The following is a 17,445-nucleotide window of genomic DNA, read 5'->3' as shown; positions in this document are numbered from 1 at the left end:
ATTATATGGGGTTCAAATGAGCCAATTTTTAGATTTTTAAAAAATGGGTTTTTTGAGTAAAATCACTTCAAAATTCGCTAATTTTTGAAAAATTTTAAAATTTCAAATTTTATTTCCGAGGCTGTATGCATCCAAGGATTATAATAAAATATGTTATGAAACTATCATATAAGGGCTTTAGACTGCCATCTTCGTTTAGTAAAAAAAACTTTTTTTTCATGGAGAAAAAAAATCATAAAATCGGTAAAAATGCAGTTTTTTCGCGACAAAAATGATTTTTTTTCTTTATCAAAAAACCTAACTAAACTTTTAAAAACGATGTCTGGAGGATATATGGGTCCTTATTTATTTTTAGAAAAAAGAATTATTCAAATAGGTTAAATACTTTTGAAATAATGTACATTTGAAATGGAGTGTTTTGCCGGTTTTTTCCAAAATGGCGGATTTTGTGCAGAATTTTAATAGGCTATAACTGAAGAAAAAAAATTTTTCTTGCAAAATCCTTTTTGGATATTTCATATGTCCCTTAGTTGTAACTACTGTAATTTTTTCAAAAAAATCGGTGATGGTCATGTGACAGACCCTGCCTGATCTGAAATGGAATAAGCAACAAGTATATTTTCCAAATACAATGGAGTCCACTTAATTGGACCACTGGATAATCGGACCAGTCGCTTATTCAGACCAAATCTTAAAGAATCAAAACAAATCCCATTACATAAGCCTAAAATAATCGCCTATTGGGACCAAAAATCCGTTTAATCGGATTAAGGAACAGGAGAACAAATTGGAAAAAAATTAGAAATCACCTGCTTGAAGCAAATTTCAAGTGGATCAACGAACTTAATAGTTAGTGCAATAAAAATTAATAATGACTCCTTGTAACTTTTTAAACTCAGCAATATATACAGGATGAAAATGGTTAACGAAACTCCCATTGCATGACGATTCTGTTCCAGCAGAGATCAGGACAGTTCAGTTTCAGTCACATTTCAAATTTCTTCAAATAATACGTAATTTAAAAAAAAAATGTTTTGATGTAAAATACGTAATTTACATTTCATTGGAATGCTTAATGACCGATTAGTACTTTTTAGCACTTATTCTTTCACTCTCACGTTTTAAATTACTTCTGGTTATCGAGTTGAATCATTGCTGTCTGGAAGGAATAACTAAAGCCGTATCAGTGTAAACACGTTGTTAAATGAGGTTTAAAAGATTATTCACTTTATTCTAATTTATTTTTTAACTAGTGGCACCCGCACGGCTTTGCCCGTAGTAGAAAATTTAAAGGTCTTTTGGTTCGCCTGTATATTTACGAATAATGTATGATGAATTTCTCGCCAATTGGCTTTCCCATGTTACGGTTCCACGTTATGGTAACTTGGTAATTTACTCGTTCATCTTATAATAATTTTGCGCCGGAAAATGTTCTTAAAATTGGAATATCAAAAGAACAAAATCGAATTTTCGTAAAATCGCTTCGTGGTGCACACCCCCATGCTACAAAATAATTCTGTGCCGAACTTCATAAAAATCGGCCGAACGGTCTAGGAGCTACGCGCGTCACAGAGATCCTGACAGACAGACAGAGAGAGATCCCGACTGAGAGAGATCCAGACAGAACTTTCAGCTTTATTATTAGTCAAGATTGAAAATTTTCGTAAAAAGCAACTTTTCTTCCTTGTATGCTCACCATACATAAGGAGCTTGCAACAAACATAAGAACATTTAAATGAAAGGCCACGGTGAAGAATAATCATAGTCACCATGCTGAAATTTCCCTCATTACGTTTTTGAGCTTGAAATCCCGAATCGTTTCCAAGTTACCTGTTAAAACTCACTCACTATAATGATACTTGCCTGAATAATATTCCTCTTGAATGCGGTCTGTAATAATCTACGTGTTCCCATAGGTTAACCAGAGTTTTTTAGAAAAAAGGACTTCGATCGTTCTTCTCCGTAGCCCTTCAAATGTTTTGTGCATAGCATGTTCGGTCAAGCTACTCAGATCATGTTCGTTTAATCGAACCAGCCAGGTATTAGGACCAAAATGGTCCTGTCCCAATGTGGTCCTATTAACCGGAATGAACTGTATACAAAATCCAAGGGAACAGAAAAGATCCAGAGGTAAATTTCAAAGTATTTTCAATCCATAGAGAGTAGTAGATGGTAAGGCGATAATATATAGAGCAATAACGTCTCTTACAAGCGGGGCAGCTTAGTTGAAACAACTTTAGAATGGGCGGTACGACAATCATTTCATCAGGCACCTCCAGGCGTATGTGCCGCAACCATTCTCATCTCGATGGGTTGAATCCAATTTATAGTTGATTCAACTCATCGGGATATTGCAAAGCTTTTGCTCTACACACGAGTTAACTAGTGGAGTCAATTCAGTTCAGTTTTAACAATGTTGTGACACAGCTGCTCGAATAACTTCACCATTTTGCTTAATAGAAGAAAAGTTGATTTAACTCAGTTGTATTGTGGGAACACAACGAAGAACACCAGTCAACTAGTTGTTTAGCTGTTTAACAACTTTTTCGAAAAATTGATTCTAGGTGAATGCCAGGAAAAAGACATGATACTTGAATTTTAAAAATTAATATTCTGCCACTTGTCATATATAATTCTCTTCAGAAATAAATGAATTTCTTTAATCTTAACCTGTTTTTCCGAAATAGTTTGATGACCTTCAGAAAATCGTGTGAAAAATCAAGTTTTTTCTTTATGTTTTTACAGAGCAAAAAATCTCTGTTTTGTTACATACTGTAATTTCAATAAACTTGTTATCAGCATATAATATTTAGGGTAACTTATCTGTTGAATGTCTAAACTTTTTGGTAAGTATTTTCAAATTTCTTTTATTTCAAGCACGAAATAGGTCCATTACTGAGGTGACAATTTGATGTCCTTCCGTTACTGAAATACTACATCTCAATTAGTTCACCAAGAACCTATGGGGTATAGAAACTAATGTTTTCTTATGTAAAGCAGAATTTTGTCCCTTGTCAAAGAGGCATAGTTAAAATTTAAATAAATATGTAATTTATATGGTTTTTAATGGTAATGGAAGGAAAAATAAATACGGTAACGGAAGGACATTTATCTATAAGTTGATACAGGGTAATATTTAAGAATGCTAGTAGAAAACAAACTATTGTTTAAAGTTAGTAGTCAAAATTAAAACATATATAAGTAATATTTGAACAAAAAATATAAGTACTTTGATCTAAAAAATAAACTTTTATTCAAATTTTTACAAAAATGTTTTGTGCTTTTTTTTCTTCCATTGTATGTGAAGAAAATCATGAAAACTACACTTAAAAATTCCTAAGCATGTGAAAATCATTTTGGTATGACATCTTTGTGATATGGCAACTCAATTCAAGCAGAAACATTTGCTTATAAACTTGAAATTTATATTGGAACAACACAATATTGAAACTGCTTGCAGAGTTGTTGACACAAGCCACAGGAAAGAAATGTTGAGAGCACTGGTTTAAATGTTAAACCTACTACGATGAGATCAGTAAATTTAACGATCAACTTTCACAAAGATGGACGATGGACTAATATCCATTCTCATTCTGACACACAAAATTGAATTTTTTGTGTGGTTAATTGATCACACAAAATTGAATGTTATTGAATGTAGTAAGTACTTCAACAAATTTACTTCAACAAACCGGAGATTTCACTTCAAAGTCAACAGACTGAGGACAGTTATAAATAATGTTAAAAATGAAGATACAGCTGAATCAAAAGCACCAAATCATGAAGAATATGCCAAATGATTTACTAACGTTTGTACAAGTTTTGTTAGTTGGATGAAAGAAAAATAAATTGACAAAGAGCAATATTGTACTTCATATAGAAGATAAAAGAATAGAAATAGCTTGTTTGAGAACGCTAAATAATGTGGGAATGATCTTTGTATTTCCTGAGAAAAAAAGGTAAATGTTCTATGGAACCTAATAAAATTGTAGGGTATTTGAGAAATTCAGAATTTTAACAGATGGCTCAGGTATTAGATATTGTTTCAGACTGCTGTATTAGCTGAATAAATGTTTTTTAGTTGAAATTTACAAAGTTTACTTGCATTGGACTTCTTGTCCTTCCGCTACTTTCCTTCCGTTACCCTCAACAAATACATAATTTATATGCTTAAAATAATTTTTTAGAACGAGTGGTGGAATTGTAATAACTGAACACTATTGCACGTGCTCTAATTTTTATAGAATTTTCAAGTTAGTTTAGCTGAACTTTTGGGGAGAACATGATAGCGTGAAAATCATGTCGCAAAAATGTCCTTCCGTTGCCGTTTTTTAAATTTGATTTTTAAAAAAAAGTTACTAGCAAAAAATTTTTGGCTTTGGCTTTTTTAGCAACTTACTATGCTGTGTATAGTAAGTCCAGGCATCAGTTTTTGAAAATATATATATTTTGATATGCTCACAGACAGAAATCCGTCGATTTTTTTTTTTTGTAAAAATCGTCCTTCCGTTATCGCTGGATTTCACCTCTACTAGCCGCCTCATGTGTAGGAGGTCTTATTATTCGTCAATTCATTATCGTCTGCAATGTTTTAGGTTTTTTTTTTCATCATTCAGTTTGATATTCGCAACTCCAACGAACTATAGGGGGCACTGAAGTCACTGTCTAATGGCGGACTTAAAAACTAAAACAAACGCACATGGTAACGAAGAAAATGCTAAAAGTGTTGTGATTTTTGTTCGTAAGTATGATTTTTTCGCTTTAGGGCAGTTCTCAAAAGGTGGGAACAAAAAAGTTAACTTTGAGCAATTTCAAAAATTTTCAAATTTGACATCAATTTTGCTTTTATTCTATAGTATGCATACCTAGAACACAATATATGAACATGAAAAGACAGCAGGTATTTGTAAAAATTGTAAATTAGCAAATTAAATCAGCAGTCTGTAGGTAACAGATTTTGGACATTGTTGTCCTGTAGGGAACGGATTTTGGACATCATCTTAATGTAAGTTTCACCATTTTTGACAATTGTTAATCTGATTTTTAACTTTTCCAATGAAAATTTTATTTACTACTTTTTGAATTTTGCAATTTAATAATAAAAAGGATATTAATCAAGTACTTGAATGGCTATACATACTGCTCTTTACATATAATAAAGTTTTGGAATGATTTTGAAAAAGTTGATGAAAGGTAAAAAAAAAAAAGCTTCAAATTAAAAATAATACAAATGTAAAAAGTGACATCAGTTTTATAAATGAATATTTTTGTTAATGTCATAAAAATTAAAACGATGTCTAAAAATAATTATTGAAAAAAGAAATTCGTATTTCTATTTAGAGATCGTTAAATTATGTTTCGAAAAGAAAGAAAAAAAAATTCTAAAATAATAAAAGCGTGGGAAAATATTGCTAGCGCAGGTGATAAAGTCGCCAAAACTGGTGCAGCTGACGAAAAACTACATTTGTCAAACTGGATTTCCCCTCTGGTAACCTTTAGCTTATCGTACACTGTGTTGTCGCCAACGGAGTTTGCTTGGCGATTTTAGCGCAAAATGGCTTTCGTTCGATCATAACCAGCCATGTTTCTACTGTAATTTATGTATTGTTCAATGTGTAACGTATTAATTATGCAAAATACCAATGGATTAAAGAAGATAACATTATAATAGCCTTTTTTATTGAGGTTAAAAGACAGTGGATGATCAAAAATTATGAATAAACGGACAGAATTATCGGCGTCAAGATCGTAACGCCATTTGGACATCTCACATGTATGTTTAAGAAAAAAATATTTTTCTTCTAAGATACTGCATAAAAGCTTATGAAAACACTTTTAAACAATTAAAAATTGATTCTCAGGATCGATAAATGCCTTTAAAACGAAAACATCATATACTTAGTTCTCAAATAATAGCATTGTAAAGATCGTAACTTTTGGACATACATCAAATTTCAAACTTACTTTTTTCTAAAATCGTTTACAAAGTAAATAATCTGTTTTTACTTTTGTTATTTGTGTAAAATATTAACAAAAAATTATTCAGTGTAAGATTCATACCTTTAATTTTTTTTTTGAAACATATGGAAATAATTTAAAAAAAATTGTTTTTAATGGTACATTTGTTCAGTTAACGTTTTGGTATGTCCAAAATTGTGCCTTTTAGCAAAGAAAATATTTTTTAAGGGCATTTGAAGAGCAATTTTTCCATAATTTATGTCAATTCTTGTCTCTATACAGTATTGTAATTTAACTCAAAAATTTTTGAGTTAATTAAAATGAAAGTTATTTGGTGTTGAAGCTTCAAAGTTGAGGTCTGTGTTTGCTCCCACCTTTTGAGAACTGCCCTTTTTTCTTTTTAAATTAATTTTCAAAGTCTTGTGGATATTCTGGCCCACGTAGAAAGAAATGAGAATTCAAGAAGCATTACTAAACGTCAAAGATTAATGCAAACTACGTAGTTCGTAGTTCTAAGCAGCTATTTCCACGATGTTGAATTCGATATTTATCAATTCTTGATAAAACTAAATAATAATTGTTTCCTGACAAGAATAACAATTAATGCTAGAAAATTCAATATGACATTACAAATTGTTATCGAAAGAAGATGATACTTTTTTACCTTGCTTGGCCAGCGTTTATTGTTTTCCATTTGTAGCTGAGTTATTTCTCTCGAATTCCCGAATCGGTTAATTTAAAAATTTTCTGTTTCGATTTTTGTAATTTCTGAGTTACGATTTAATTGTGTCATGTTATGCAAATCATCAACAAAATTCTCACGGATATATGGTGGTAGTTTTCTTTTCAGTTGATTGACCATTATTTCTTTTCACTTATCGAATACTGTAATCTTACTACCATTTTATTCCACTCATGATAAAAATTAAAAATGGTTTAACTAAAAACGCGAAATCTCGCCAAGGCTACTTTGCTCGCACTATACGAAAACTATAACCCTAAACAAATTTGGCGAAACCTTTCAGCTGAGAATAAAAGGAATTAAGTAAATTCTTTCTCGGTTATTCATTTTGTTCTACGATAATATATTCAAGAAAATATTTTGCATACTGTCCATTCCAACTAAATGCTGCTGTAAAATATGGTAAGTTTAATTAATTTAAGATTAAAAAAAACCCCATATTCTTACAAATTCATACAAAACAATAAAATTTTTTACCTTGTATAACGTTATCCAAGTTTGTTAATCCAGAATTTTCGCTTTCACCAATTATTAAGGAAATGATGAAAACTAACATTATTTTGAGAAGCTCGAGAATACTACTAAGGGACGAATTAATTTCTGTAGCTGAAAGCAAACTAAGACACATCGATTGCGTTAATAAATACTCAGAACAAACTGCTTGTAAGATAAATAAATACCTTTGTGCTGAATAGTAAAGTCAGACCAAACAACGTAAGTAGAAGCACAAATTTGTAAATTACAGCAGACACGTGTTTCGGCGTTACAGGGAACGCCTTTTTCAATGCAAAAATAATGAGCTTATGGATGAAAAGACATCCGACAAAAGCCAAGAGCAGATAAGCAAGCAGCTTAAAAGATAAAAACAGCGGATTAGCCAAACACCAATGACAAAGTTATAAACCGATCAGGAACCAATAGGAATGCAAGCAAAGGTCAGGAGGTTTCGCTTACGTACGAACCCAGAAAGAAAGAATTCAATTGGACAAGGATTAAGCCGAAGCTTAAACAAAAAGAAAAGAAATTGTCAGTAACCGTGAACCGCAAGAAATTAAAAGCAGAATGGAAAACCATGAAATAAGATAAACAGAAACAAAAAATATTCGAAAAAAGGAAAAATAAAGATAAATAAAAGAAAATTGGGGGGGGGTGTCAATCAAGACAAAAAGGCAAAAATAAACAAAGGAAGATAGATAAAAATGAGTGGGGAAAAAAAAAGAGGGGGGGGGAATGGGGAAAGGACAGTATTAAAGATATGGGAGCCAAATGTTAGAAAAATATGGAACTGCACTAAGATCGTTAACTAAGTTAGAACTGTTCCTCAAAATATGAAAGGATTCCCAAAAGTCAAGATCTGATGAATTGGGGCATTTTTGGATAATCTGAAAAGAGTTAAAATCAAAAGAGTGATTCGAATCCCAACAATGTTGAGCAATACTAGACTTATTTAATTGTTGTTTTTTCACATAATTTTGATGCTCTTTCAAGCGAATTTTTAAAGCACGCCGAGTCTGTCCAATATAGGCAAGTTTACAACTACAATTAATTCTATAAATTCCACAACAATTAAGAGGGTGAATAGGATCTTTAAGAGAAGAGAATGAAAGTTTATTAATAGGAGAGAACACCACCTGGAATTGGAAACGTTTTAGAATCTTAGCAACCTGATAGCTTACAGATGGAAAGAATGGCAAAACAACCAAATTCTTTCTGATGAAGGTTCGGTTAAGAACATTAGTTTGGGATTTATTTGAAAGTTTTTTATAAATGGAATCAATCAAAGTTGGCGGATAGTCTCTATCAATTGCCACAGCTTTAAGATAATTAAGTTCCACTTTAAGAAGTTCCGACGAAGAACAAATATTAATTGCGCGATAAACAAAAGAATTGAAAGCAGAATATTTTTGATTTGGAGGATGAGACGATAGTCTATGAGGAGGTAAAGAGACAGCAAAAGGTTTGCGATAAACAGTAGTTTCAAAACCAATTTCTGTACGAGAAACAAGTACATCAAGAAATGAAATGCAATTATTCCGTTCTTTCTCACAAGAAAACTGAATATGAGGATCAATGGAGTTTAAAATAGATAAAACCTCATCACTCTCAAACTGATTCTGGTTCATTAGAACAAAACAATCATCAACATACCGAACATAAAATTGGAACTGCAGTTTTTGGAACAGCTTAACCTCAAAATAATGCATGTAAATATCACTAAGAATGGGGCTAAGTGGGTTACCCATAGCCAGACCATCTAACATAATATAAAAATTCCCATTAAAAACAAAAGAACTTGTTTAAGACAAGTACGGGTAAGGAAAATTAAATCCTCAATTTCCGTATTGGTGAAATGAAATTCAGAAAGTCTTCTACGAAGGCATAACAATGAACCCTCGACGGGAACGTTCGTAAATAAAGAGTTAACATCAAAAGAAGCCATAAAAGAATTATTTGGAACGAAACTATGAATTTTTTTAACAAACTCAACAGAATTTTTAATGGTAAATAAATTGTGACTCCTAAGGGGAGAAAACACAGAGACTAAATATTTTGCAAGTTTGTACGAAGCCGTACCAATATTGGAAACAATCGGCCTGAAAGGAATACCAGCTTTATGCACCTTAGGTAAAGCATAAAATCTAGCACAATTAGCAATAGATGGAACAACAGAGCGTTTAACATTTGAAGGAATAGACTGAACAGACTTAACAGCAGATGCAATAGCTTTAACTCTTTATCACTAGGATCTTTAGAAATTTCAGCATATGGCCCAGAAGAAATCAAATCATTAGTTTTATCAACATAAGATGATTTGTCAAGAACAACAATTTGACCACCCTTGTCAGCTTTGGTAACAACCAGATCAGAATTCGAAACCTGACAAACTGCTTGTGTTTACGTCAACTGACAAACGTGGAACGCAACGTGGCAATGTTTTAGTTTCATTTGCAGTTTTGTAAATCACCGCAAGGTAGCGTATTCGAGCGCTGGAGTTCCGAATAGTCTTCGCTATTAATTGCTTTTTTTTTTTGCAACGGCAACAGCAGAAGAAAGAAAGGATTAAAATGTTTCGACTGACTGATTTTTTTTTTTTGTTTGTTTTTTTTTTTTTTTTTTTTTTCACTCGTTGTTAGCGGATAATATTATTTTACATTTTATGCAAATATGTCATAAAAAGTATTTTTTACAAGATTTGAAGTGTTTGACTTTATTTACTAAAGAAGAAAATGATTCGTTTTAAAATTCCAAAGCAGTGGAGTAAGAAAAACAGCCTCAATCTAATGTGGGTTTTTTTCCTACAAAGGAAGAATTTTTAATCGTCCATAAATCTTTCTTACTGCCAACCCTTATGATTATATTCAGATTTATCTCAATTGTAAAAATACTCCAATTCTATTATATTTTCTCGTAGTGAATAAAAGCCATAAATTAATACAATACAGCAAAAAAAGTAAAAACTTCATTTTAATCTTAATCTCTGATATAAACTGTCTGATTGAGAGGCAGTTCATGCTAATATCTAAATCGATTCTGCGGTAATTGAAGCCTTTGATTCCACAACTAGGTCGATTTTCAAAGAAATGGAGTATTTTACTTCAGTTTCATAAAACAAATTCTTTTCTTTAACTTCGCAGTGGATTTCTAATCCATCAAAAAAATAGCAAATCGATATTTTCTCGTTGGTTGTTGCTAATGGAGTTTTTACTCTTAAAATAATAGTTCAATTCCTGTTACATGAATAGCACCATTTATCTGAGGGTGAATTGGTTGATAAAAGTTTAAAAGATAAAACTTTGGTTTTGTACCCTAACGCCTTTAAAATTTTCCCCAAGATTTTTTTTTTTCGTCCTGACAAGGCAGCATTTTTTCCGATGGGGGAGGGTTCGATCACATATAAAACCGTATTAAAGTTGGGAATTTTGCAAAGTATTCAAGGATTCATGTAAGTTGACTCCCCCCCCCCACCCCACCTCTTCCACGTAGTAGTGCCACATTATAAAAGAAACTCCTAAAATAATTTCGCCCCTTCAGTCGGAATTATGAAATACTTAAACAAAAATGTTTTTATTTAGTTGACAGTGTATTGAAGTAAAGAGTATCTTATACACAAAATTTCAAGATTGTAGATGAAAATTGAAAAGAGTTATGAAACGTCCAATATATGTGTATTTTTAAAAAACCAGACGAAAAACCTCGCCTTCGTGACCAGAACCCATTGTTGAAAAAATGAGCCACTCTCAAACTCCCAGCCCCTATTTGTTAGAGTTGTTATTCAGAAAATGAAAAATACTTGCACAGATAATTTTAAGCAGACTGTAAAAAGTCAACTACAAAACAAATCAAATAATTTGATCAAATGATTAGCAGCTGTTTAAAGCTTATATCCGGTATACTGGACATCGGGTCTGAAGGTATGTTTAGTAATGTGTACTTAACCAACAAATCTACTAAAATGATTTTTTAACTATGGGTGGGATAACCGTAACCGAAGAAAAGAATGAGTCGCTCATAATCCCTATTTAATTAAATAAAAAAAAGAAGAGTTTTGGTAAACAAAATTGTGATGGTGCTGTGCTGTGTTAGAGTCCTGTAGATCTCATAACGCCCATAAATTAAAAATATGGTTCAAAATTACTTTGAACCCCAATAAAGTGTACTGTAGAGAGTTTTTTTTCTTTTACTTTTTGAAATTTGTAACTACTTTTTTAGCAATTAGTTCATTCGAAAGAGCCTTTTTAACTGCACACTGAGAAGTATGCTCCAATTGTCTAATTAAAACATGAGACGTAATTGTTTAATTAGAACATGAGACGTAAGTCTAGTGAACATCCTATTCTAAACTCAGTTCAAGCACTGAGCTACAGAGCAAAATGTTACTTCAGACTATGATCTCGAAAACGGTTTTTCAAACGTTACTACGGCCGTTTTGCTTTGCGACAAGATGATGAGAGAGTAGCAAAGAATTGTGACATCATACATTTTTAATAACAATGCGTTCATAGCGTGGCATGTGACAAAGTGAGGAGAGGGGAAAGATTAGGTGAAATGTGACACTTGGTGACGAAGGAGGGGTGTAAAAAATGTAGAAAAAAGTGGGACACCGTTTATGGAGATACTATTGCATAATATATCAGTGCTTTAAAAAAAAAATTATGAATATTTTGAAATGAAATGGCTAAAACAATTGAACAATCAGAGGATTAAAGCTCCAATGCAAGAGTCGAGTCACTGAATAATTTATCTTTAAAAAATGTACACTTATTGTTCAAAAAATTGATTTGTTAAAATTACAATTATTTCTAAAAAATTACCTTACCCTAAGTCGGATGATTTATAGTTGAAGTAGTTTACTTAGTTGGGAAAAATCGTTTTTATCTAACTGTTAAATACAGATACAGTAAACTCTCGAGAATCCACGAAGTTCGGTGGCACAAGTGCTGCGGATAATAATAATCGCGGATAAACCGTAAAAAGGCAAACAAGAGCGACAAATAAGGTAAAAATTTTCCTTCATTGAAAACGTGGCTTTATGATGCATAATAATTTCTTGAAACATTGAAAATATAGGGTAAAAGCTCCAGTAGTCGGCCATTTAAGAGATTAGTTGTTGAGTTTTGTTAACCTATAAATTTCAGCTATCAATACAACAAAAACAATGTAAACCTTTAGGCTGTACCTTTCTGATAATGATTCACTAACTTGTTTCTGGAATAAAGATATTTTTATTTTAAAAACCAAACTATTGTTAATACGAGAAAATGCTCCAGTAGTCGGCCATAGAAACACAGTACATGGCCATGCATGAGCCAGTAGTCGGCCGTTTCAGTTTCGTTACTCTTATGAGGTGCAAGTGAATAAATTTGAACAAAATTGAATGCGAAACTTGCAACACAGCAGTGTACTTCAAAAATTAATTATTCCAGTAATTACGAAAGAATTTTGCATTCTGGATGTCTTCATAACGTTTATCTTTATATTATCTTCTAAACTGCAATCAGTTTGAATATGCATTTCATGCAATATTTTTTTATTATTTATCTTTAACATCAGCGGTTCTCAACCTACGAGGGAGGAGGGTGCAAAAGAACATCAATGCGACGGGGGAGGGGCGTTAGGGTATATCAGATGAAATAAAATCAACCCTCTCATTAATGTTGTGAAAGTGACTAATGTGTACGCCAAAATCACTTGGATCCTTAATTACCTTAAAAAATTGTATTTATGTACTTTTTTTCATCTTGGATTTCATATGTCCCAGTAATAAGCAGTTCAAAAAGTTTTAAACCGTTGAGTTAAATTTTGTGTGTGAAACTATCTAGATTTTTTCTTATTTACTTGTTTTCAGCTATCCATATCAGCTCCAGTTTCCAATTAGATTGCTTGTATTAAGCACGTACGGAGGGAGAGGGGTGGTGACCTCAAGTTCGTCTTCAAAGGGGCTGCAGAGCCTGAAAGTTTGAGAACCCTTGTTCTACGTCAATGACTAAAATGATATCATATGCTACGAAAAAAGAAATTTGAATGAAAAAGACCCGGGTTAAGCCGGATTTTTTTTTTTTTTTTTTTTTTTTTGAAAGGCATTTTGAAAATTTCTAAAACATGAGAATTTGGACTCCCCGCTCCCCACATCCTATCACAAAAAGGTTTCAGTGTTAACTGTTTATGTTAACATTGAGACAGAACGAAAGAGTTGATAGAATTCATGACCGATAAAGAGCGAATTATTGATCGATATGATTGACATTTGACTAGTCTATGTTCATTAGAACGAAACTTCAACATACGGAACACAAAATTAAAATTGTAGTTTTGGAAATAATTTCACCTCAAAACAATAAAAGCAAAAATCCTTTTACTTAAAAGATTAGCAATCAAGGTCACGTCTAAAACAGAATTTGTCATAGAAAACAATGGTACTTCGTTGTGAACGAACTGCAGTAAGATGAATTATGTAGGCTCGTCCGTATTTTCAAAGTTTTTCGGCGGGGAGGGGGTGGCAAAGGGTATAAATTCAGTTCATTCGAAAGGAAAAAAACATCAAAATACAAGCAAAAATGCATAATTGCATTATGTTGTAAAAATCCAGAGGGGTCAATTGCCCCCCCCCCCTCCCTTGATTGCTTAAATGATGGGCCTGTATGTAGGTAGATTGAAATTCAGAAATTTGGGGTGTCATGAAGATAATCATACATCCTTCAACAAGAATATTAGTAAACGATGAATAAACTAAAATTGAATTAGTAGCCAAGTAATGTAATTTTGAAGCTTAGTCAGCATTATTTTAAACAAGAAATAAATTTTGATTTCCTAGAGAAGAAAACCCAAGGAAATAAATATTTGGTTATGGAAAGCAGTAATAAAAAGAGTTACTAACTTTTGAAATAATTAGCCTTAGTGAAATCAAACCATAAACGTAAGCTGGTTTGATGAGAAAGACAATAAATCACCATTTGGTAATGAGATGATAAATAATAAAACATTTATTCTAAACGCAACGATGGATAGACTAACTTTACGGCACCAGTTTTCAAGAATTCTAAGTTAAAATCAACATTAGAGGCAATCAGTGGCGCACACAGGAATTTTACATGGGGTGGGTCCAAGGCCAAGAGTCTCATTCTCATATCATACCCCAATATATCGTCAAACATATTGGCTTGATTTTATCGATTATCGGGAACGAAAAACAGTAAAAATAAATTATTGAAATTAAATTAGCATTTTTAAATGAAAATACTTAAATAAATTACCAGAGAGCAAACTAATGTATGCTTTTATTTTTCTCATATTTGAAAAATGGATTCAAGTTCATAGAATCTCTTTTTAATCTGTAATTACAAAACTGAAAACATGGTTATTGCAGTGTATTCATTTATAATCACCATTCTGCTTCTTACAAACAATTCGTTATAGGAAAAGTGCACAACATTAAAAAAAAATATTTTAACATGAGGATTTTATTTTTTCACATATTACAACTGAAAGTATTGTTACCTTTGTTTGAAATTATTCCATGTACGAAATAAATAGAATCATAATCAATCGGGGGAAAAAAGCAAGACCTATGGGAGGGGTCCGGACCCCCTGGACCCCTCCCTTGTGTGCGCCACTGGAGGCAATAAAATGACGAAATTCCCCCCCCCCCCCTTTGTCAAAAAAGAGTTTTGGCAGAAAGTTCAAACATTTTCTTTAGAAGAAATAACTTCAGAAAGGGATTTTTTTCTCAAAACAGCTAAATGGCCGCTGTGTCAATATTTTGTTTTAATTAGTATTTGATGAACAATAGAAAATCCATATTAGTTACGCAGTTGACTACTGGGTAGATCAGCAAAACAGTGTAGAGCCAGTGGTCAATCTGCAATGGCCGACTATTGGAAATGCATAAGAATTCAGTACCCAGTGGTCGGCCACCCCTTTAAAAATAATTGAGTCGAAGAAGGAGTTTAATTTTTAATTGAAACGTAATGTTATACTATCCATTAAATCATAAGTAAAAGCAAATTTACATCAGAACTAAAAAAATAAGGGTACTTAGCATTTAAAGAGGAAGTGTCTTCTTAAGAAAAAAATAAGCAGAATCGCAAACTAGGATGATGGGCACACCATTTAAAATAAAATGACTCATTACTACTTTATAAAACGTACTTGCAACTTCACTGTTGTTGAATGATAATTGGGAACTGGTAAAGGAATGTGGTAATGCATCATATCCGATTTAGAGTTATAAATATTCTATTTATAAGCAGTTTTATGTCCTTGTGGCCGACTACTGGAGCACTTACCCTATACAGCGTAGTCAAAATTTTTTGTATTTTTCCGCAACAGAACTTGACATCGATAAAGAATAAGTGTATGTACGATGAAGAAAACACAAAAAATACGTAAATAAATAAAACGAAAACAATTGAGTTTCAATGAACACTTTTTCGACAAAAAACGGGCATTGGTATTTGCTTTTTACTGCAAAAATACTTGTTCCTGATTGTTCATTGACTCGCGGATAGACGGGGGTTTACTGTACTCAAATAGTGCTGCTATATACCCACGTGGGTACCTCGCAATTTTTTTTTATTTTAGAATTAATAACCAAAGCTTTCCCTAGGAATGTTTCGCTTGATACATTTTCAAACAATCAAGGTTCAAGAAGGAGAAAAATAATGTTTTGTCTAACTAACTGCTAAATACTGATACTCAAATAGTAATCTTATATACACCTATGTACCACATACATTTTTAAAACATTTATTCTTTTCCTCAAATAAAAAAACCAGCACTTTCCTTCAGACTGTTTTACATGATCCCCTTTCATAGAAACATAATTCAAGAAAAAGAAAAATGTTTTGTCTAAGTCCTAAATACTAGTACTCAAATAGTGCCATTATATATAGAGTACCTCATATTGTTTTTAATTTCTTCTCTCCCTCCAATAAATAACCAACACTGTCCTTCAGACTGTTTCACATAATTTCCGTTCATCGAAATAAAATTAAAGAAGAAAAAACGTTTTACCAAACTGCTAAATACTGATACTTAAATAGTGCTTTTATATACACATGTGTACTACATACATTTTTTTTTAATTATTATTTTCCTCCAATAAATAACCAACACTTTCCCTCAGACCGTTTTACATGATCCCGTTTCATAGAAACAAAGTTCGAGAAGAAAAAAAGGTTTGCCTAACTGCTAAATACTGATGCTCAGATAGTGCTCTTTTCTACACATGTGTACCACACATTTTTAAAAAGTGTATTATTTTCTCCCAACAAATAACTAGCATTTTCTTACAGATTGTTTTGCACGATCCCTTTTCATCGAAAGATTCAAGAAAAAGAAAAATATTTTGCCTAAGGGCTAAATACGAATACTCAAATAGTGCTGTTATATACGTACCTCATATTTTATTCAGTTTATCCTTTTCTTCCAATAAATAACCAAAACTCTCCTTCAGACTGTTTCAGATGAATTCCTTTCATCGAGACAAAATTCAAGAAGAAAAAAAGTTTTGCCTAACTGATAAATACTGATACTCATATAGTACCCTTATATACACATCTGTAACATATACATTTTTTAAAAGTTTCTTCTTTCCCTTCAATAAATAACCAGCATTTTTCTTCAAACTGTTTTGCATGATCCCTTTTCATCGAAACAAGATTCAAGAAGAAAAAAAAAATAGTAGCCGAACAATGCTTCTTCAAAAATGTTTTGAAAAGCATTAAAACTTTTCCCCAAAGTACTTTTTGAAACTAGATTCCTTCATTTTTGCTGATTCGGGGAGAAATTTCTTTTCAGTATCTTTCTGGCCATCTTTTTTCGCCTGGGTAGAAAAACTTTATGGTGAAAGCAATCATTTTATCTGTGATATAATTCTGAAAGAGTTTTATACTTAAGTGGACATATTTCCCGGAAGGCGTTACTTTATGGGGCGAGTTCGAAGAGCAAAGCTGTTACCACCAGATTCAAAATTCGATAATAAAAAAAAATAAGTGATTAGTTATTTGTATTTAAATTCCAATTTGTGTCTAGAAAACTTGAAAAAAGTTTTAAAATTACACTTTCTTTCTAAAGAAAATCTTATAAAAATGATACTTTAGTGTGTTATATGATTTTGGAAATGTGCCTAATCAGGGGTGCCCATCTCCTCCGAGAGCACGACCCTCCCCTCCCCAAAATGTCCACGAATTACCCCCCCCCTCCCTCCCCAAATCGGTTGCTTCCTTCAAAAACAGAAACTCAAAACT

The sequence above is a fragment of the Uloborus diversus genome, chromosome 9, assembly GCF_026930045.1.
Source record: "Uloborus diversus isolate 005 chromosome 9, Udiv.v.3.1, whole genome shotgun sequence".
Taxonomy (NCBI): Eukaryota; Metazoa; Arthropoda; class Arachnida; order Araneae; family Uloboridae; genus Uloborus; species Uloborus diversus.
The sequence above is the reverse complement of the archived record's forward strand: the minus strand, read 5'-3'. Positions refer to the sequence as shown.